Source organism: Balaenoptera ricei, chromosome 18, assembly GCF_028023285.1.
Source record: "Balaenoptera ricei isolate mBalRic1 chromosome 18, mBalRic1.hap2, whole genome shotgun sequence".
Classification (NCBI taxonomy): domain Eukaryota; kingdom Metazoa; phylum Chordata; class Mammalia; order Artiodactyla; family Balaenopteridae; genus Balaenoptera; species Balaenoptera ricei.
This window is the reverse complement of record NC_082656.1, coordinates 26,854,337-26,860,679: the sequence shown is the minus strand read 5'-3', so window position 1 is coordinate 26,860,679 and position 6,343 is coordinate 26,854,337. Positions and strand designations below refer to the sequence as shown.

The 6,343-nt window shown below is 38.9% G+C and overlaps 1 pseudogene; it reads left to right on the top strand.

Annotated features, from left to right (window-relative positions):
• The first annotated feature begins 1,835 nt into the window (after positions 1 to 1,835).
• On the top strand, positions 1,836 to 3,221 carry LOC132352397 (heterogeneous nuclear ribonucleoprotein K-like; annotated as a pseudogene).
• Positions 3,222 to 6,343: the final 3,122 nt, after the last annotated feature.

Below are 6,343 nucleotides of genomic sequence, written 5' to 3'. Positions count from 1 at the left end.
TTCAGTATTTTTAGAAGTTAAGGGAACATGAGAGTAGAAAATTAGTTAAATGTCTTAGAGTTTTCAAAGTCTCATAATTTTTGGCTTTGTTTCTATGACTGAGCACTTTTGTTTGAGAAAACACATTTCCTAACTCACCACCACATCATTTCCACATGACTAGAAACAATCATAGGAAAATATTTATAATGAAATATGAAATAATGAAACATGAAGCTCCAAAAGTCTTGGGACCAATGCCATGGTATGTGTCTTAGCTCCTACACCCTGGTTTGCAGATGCTTCATTCTTATGACTGTTGTCAGTATTTTGAAAGAAAAAAACCTACAGTGACCTTTTCATTTTAATCAAGACACAAAGTATTGAGTTGATTTTAGGGAAAAAGCAGAAGTGGGTACAGTACGTGGTGGCATTTTGCATGCAGAACCCCACTGACACCTGTACACCAAACCCTCTGGGACACGAAAACTCTAATCTTGCTACATAATGCTGTTCCATTTTAGCCTCACATTATTACTTGAATTGAATTTTAAATTAGTCTACTTACAGAACAAATTACCAAAAGTTTAATTTTCCTTTCCCAACAAATCCCACTGCAAGCACCAGCCACCTGAAGCCAAGAGAGTTGTAGGTTTTGTCCAAATGCAGGTAAATATCAAAACCAACTAATTCTCTTGCAAAATAAATATGCGACCCATTTATACTAACAATCTTTGGTCAAGCCAGATTTTAGCCAAACATAATCAGAAATGGTCCTTAAGTCGAGCTTTCTTCTTTTTACTCCTAAATAAAATACAGAAAATAATGGAAAGGCTGTTAGCTTCTTGTAATGAAGGCAAAAGTGATTGAAAAAAAGATGTAAAAATTAATGATATCGGGCTGACATTATTTAAATAGACAATGGCTCTATCAATAAAAAGAAGCCTTAACAAATGTGTTTCATGACAGAAATATATTAACCACTTTTCATCATCTGGAACCTTTGTAAATCAATAAGAGATATTTACTCTATCCTGCTGGTGTGGCTTTTTGTATTTCTAAGAGGACTCATTTAATTCTGGTTGCCATAGTTACGACAGAGTTCTAGAATGCGTTTTGTTTCATCATAATTGCTGCATGTTAGTATATAAACAGCTGAACTCTACCTTCAACAGGCGGAACTCAATTGTGAATAAAGAAAATTCCTTATCATAAAGTAGTTGAACTAGAATTCAAAACGTACCATTGAGCCCTTGCTCTCCTCAGAGAGTTAGCAAATACTTCTCAAACTTTTTTAGCTTAGTTATCTCTGAAAGGCACATCAATAGTATAAGAAGAATGCAGAAGAAGATTTAAAATGTTTAAAGTGATGTGGAGATTTACAGAAGTTAAAATAATTTATTCTTGGTCTGTACCATAAGTCATAAGGAAAATTTTGACCTTTGGGCTATTGATCTATCTTTTTACCAAATACCTGTCACTTCATGTAGATATTAAATTTGAAATGTGTTATTTCCCAGCCTATTCAATGCCAATTGGTTCAATATCAGTTTATCCACTAAAAAAAGAAAAAGAAAAACAATCCAGGGAAATTACTCTTAAGCCTGATATGTTTTTAGCTTTAATTTCAAAGACCACAACGTAAAAGAAAGAAAAGGAAAACATGTATCCTCTTGTTACTTCTTTGAGGTGCAAATATCCAGAAAATATGAAATCAAAAAGAATTGGGGCCATCCCCTGTCGGATCCGGGCTACTGCAGCACTAGGATGTCTGTTGGTCCCGGCCAGAACACTTCAGTTCTGCCCTGCAAGGATACATTTAATAACTGATTGGTGTGTTCCTTTAATACAAGAAAATGGAAACGGAACAGCCAGAGGAAACCTTTCCCAACACCAAAACAAATGGCGAATTTGGTAAACGCCCTGCTGAAGATATGGAAGAGGAACAAGCTTTTAAAAGATCTAGAAACACTGATGAGATGGTTGAATTACGCATTCTGCTTCAGAGCAAGAATGCTGGGGCAGTGACTGGAAAAGGAGGCAAGAATATTAAGGCTCTCCGTACAGACCACAATGCCAGTGTTCAGTCCCAGACAACAGTGGCCCCGAGAGCACATTGAGTATCAGTGCTGATATTGAAACAATTGGAGGAATTCTCAAGAAAATCATCCCTATCTTGGAAGAGAGCCTGCAGTTGCCATCACCCACTGCAAGGAGCCAGCTCCTGCTCCAATCTGATGCTGTGGAATGCTTAAATTACCAACACTATAAAGGACGCGACTTTGCGAGTTGAGACTGTTGATTCATCAGAGTCTGGCTGGAGGAATTATTGGGGTCAAAGGTGCTAAAATCAAAGAACTTCAAGAGAACACTCAGACAACAATCAAGCTTTTCCAGGAATGTTGTCCTCAATCCACTGACACAGTGGTTCTTATTGGAGGAAAACCTGATAGGGTTGTAGAGTACATAAAGATCATCCTTGATCTTATATCAGAGTCTCCCATCAAAGGACGTGCTCAGCTTATGATCCCAGTTTTTACCATGAAATCTATGATTATGGTGGTTTTACAATGATGTTTGATGACCACTGGGGATGTCCCGTGGGATTTCCCATGCGGGGAAGAGGTGGTTGTGACAGAATGCCTCCTGGTCGGGGTGGGCGTCCCATGCCTCCATCCAGAAGAGATTATGATGATAAGAGTCCTCGCTGAGGACCTCCTCCACCTCCTCCTGGACGAGGTGGCTGGGGTGGTGGCAGAGCTCAGAATCTTCCTCTTCCTCCACCACCACCACCTAGAGGAGGAGATCTAATGGCCTATGACAGAAGAGGAAGACCTGGAGACCATTATGATGGCATGGTTGGTTTCAGCGCTGATGAAACCTGGGACTCTGCAGTAGACACATGGAGCCCATCAGAGTGGCAGATGGCTTATGAACCACAGGGTGGCTCTGGATATGATTATTCCTATGCAGGGGGTCATGGATCATATGGTGATCTTGGTGGACCTATTATTACTACACAAATAACTATTCCCAAAGATCTGGCTCGATCTATTATTGGCAAAGGTGGTCAGCAGATTAAACAAATCCATCATGAGTCAGGAACATCGATCAAAATTGATGAGCCTTTAGAAGGGTCCAAAGATCGGATCATTACCATTACAGGAACACAGACCCAGATACAGAATGCACAGGATTTGCTGCAGAACAGTGTGAAGTAGTATTCTGGAAAGTTTTTCTAAGACTAGTGAAGAACTGAAGGAGTCCTGCATCTTTTTTTTTTTTTTTTTTTTATCTGCTTCTGTTTAAAAAGCCAACATTCCTCTGCTTCATAGGTGTTCTGTGTTTGAGGTGTAGTGAAATCTTTGCTGTCACCAGATATAATGTTTTAGTTCCTTACAAATAGGGTTGGGGGTTGGGGGAGGGTGTGCAGAAACTAACATTGAAATTTTGAAACAGCAACAGAGTGAGTGAATTTTAATTTTTGTTCATTGTTGGTGGTTTAAAAAAAAAATTCCCCCATGTAATTATTGCGAACACTTTGCTTTGTGGTCACTGTAACATTTGGGAGTGGTGGGACAGGGGAGGAAAAGTAACAATAGTCCATATGTCCCTGGCATCTATTCAGAGCAGTGTGCAGAATGTAATGCTCTTTTGTAAGAAATGTTTTATGATTTTTAAAATAAATTTAGTGAACCTCAAAAAAAAAAAAAAAAAAAAAAAAGAATTGGATCCCACAACTTGGGAAACAGGGTATTTAGAAATCACAGTGAACAATATATGTGCCCCAAGAAAAACCCAAACACAATTTTCGTAGACAAAAGCCCAGTAATCTGTCAGTAGCAATTCAAATGTCAATTCAGTTAAAAAGATAACCCTTTAAATTTTGAAAAACAAAATACCTCTGTTAATCACAGAATCTTTTAAAATATGTATTTGTCTGGTAAAGTTTGACAATGCTGCCTGTGAAATCTGAAAGGAGAACGTGTCATGAGAATATGGAAGCACAAGAAACTTCAACTAAAATTGTCTTTTCCCATATGGCAACTTAAGACAAATAGTCCTAAGCGTGTTATTTTGAGAGACACACAATTTTGAAATAACTGGAGATACCTCAAGTTATTCTAGAAGTGAAAAGTAGAAAGAAGTACTTTGGCTTATTCACCTTAGACTTTTCCTGTTTAGTTAGAGGTTGCATTCAATTACCTTCCATTTGAAACTCTTTTGATTCTATATTTGTAGTATTTATTGTTTCGAGGGGGAACCATTTTCATATATACGTTAGATTTGAATCACGACGATTTGCATGACATTTTATTAAAATATATGGTTTGAACATGAATAAGACAGTGTGTTAATTATTCAAGAGATATGAAGATAAATAAGATAATTCTTACCCACAGGAACACGTCCTAGAAGAACTAAGTAGAAAAATAAGGAGAAGTGTTAAGATAAATAATACTAGGTAATTACATAATACGGGCTGTGTATGAATGGGATAAAAGAAGTAAGAGCAGAGAGTTGTGACAGTAAACACAGCAAAGACATATGCCCTTCGCTAGATCAGAAAAGGCTTCAAGGAGGCACTGGCATTTGAGTTGGACGCCATTAAAGGAAGTTCAACAGACTAGCTTTAGTGAGGCACATTCTAATATTCTGAAAGGCGGAAAAATACTAGCAAAAATAAAAATGATGATCAGGACGAGATATGTGAATTTTTTTTTTCCAGAAGCTTGACAAACTTTTAGTAGATGTTGGTATAAGCAAATGCAGACTAACTGAAGTACATGTTGTCATTTTTAAAAAGCCACACAATGGTTGTGAAAATTTTAAGTTATTTTTGTATATTGAGAGCAGGGATATTTCCATCACATGGTAGAGCCTAGAAAGAGATATTGTATTTCTTGAGTGATAAAAAGTAGCAGCTGGTGGGGCAAAGAACGGGCTGTAGAAAGAATATTTGCTCTGACTCTTACTAACTGGGTGAAACTGGAAAAGGTACTTAACCTTCCATGACTGATTTCTTATCTAAAGTAGGAATATTAACAGTGCCTACTTCCTAGGTTGTCATGAGTATTAAATGAATTATTAGGTATAAAACACTTGAACTAATGCATAGCAAATAGTAAGCACTCAGTGTTGTATTAGCTCATTTTCATTATGTGGAGCAGAGATGAAACTACTTCCATGTAGATATAGGTATTTTTATTTTAATTTTCTTTAGAAAAGATCTGCTTTGGATCATTTAAGAACTTCAGCAATGGAGGGAAAACTAAAGTTAAACTAAACTTGCCAATTAAAGATAACTTCCTTTCAAAAGTCCTTCAAGTTTCTTTCTCCTCTTGCAGTTGTTCTAGAATATAGCTACACTTTTTAGTCATATGAAGATTTCTTAAAAATACTAATGCCAGGATCCTACCTCCAGAGATTCTAATTTAATTGGCCTTGGCTGTAAGGAGTTTTAAAAGCTTCCCAGGTGATTTTAATGTACAGCCAAGGTTGAGAATCACTGAGCCAATGGGTAAATCATCTGCCAATTTGAAGTTCAAAATCCCTGTAAGTGCCGATTCATGCCTTCTTATCAGGTATTTCTGTCCTCGCCTCTGTCCCCCTCCCACTGGCACAGGGGGACAGTGTGACTCCTCACAGCGATGGGTCTCTGACTTGGGGCTTCACTAGTCTCCACTCTCATGGAGTTGGCCTACTTTTGTTCCTGGGAGGCTTGCACTGCTGTCCACTGAAGAGTGGATCCGGGATGAGCACTGACTGCCTGCCTGGTTACCAGCCCAGGTAACACTTGATCCCACCTGGCTTTGTAGGCACTTTGCTGGATGTGCTGCTGAAGCCCACCCTCACACAGCTACCTCTGGCTGTGAAGTCCTGTGCCTGTAGCCTCTACGTCTTTACACCTAGGCTGCTGATGGTCACTGGTCCTCTTGAACCTCCCACTTTACCCTCAACACCAGGTATGTTGGAATGTCTCATTCAAACCCTGTGCAAGCCATAGGGTTTGGGGTCCTTTTTCAGGTGAATCTATCTAGACATCACTTTCTCTCTGCTCTTGCTCTTCTGCTACTCCTGGACTACACTGGATGCAAAGGATTGTCTGGGACTCTGGTCAGATTTCCATCATCTTGTGGCTGAGACCCAGGAGAGGAGACTTTTGTTTCATACAAGGGACCCAGGGAGAACTTAACCCTAGTTTCTCCTCCTCCAGTGCATGTATACCCCTTGGACAGAAATCTGTGCCCTCCTCCTCCAGTTTCTATTATCTTTCCTTAGGTCACATCCTCAACCCTTCCTATGCTATAGCTTAAGGAAAATTCTGTGACCCAAGTCTCCTTGGCTTGACTCTGGACATGGA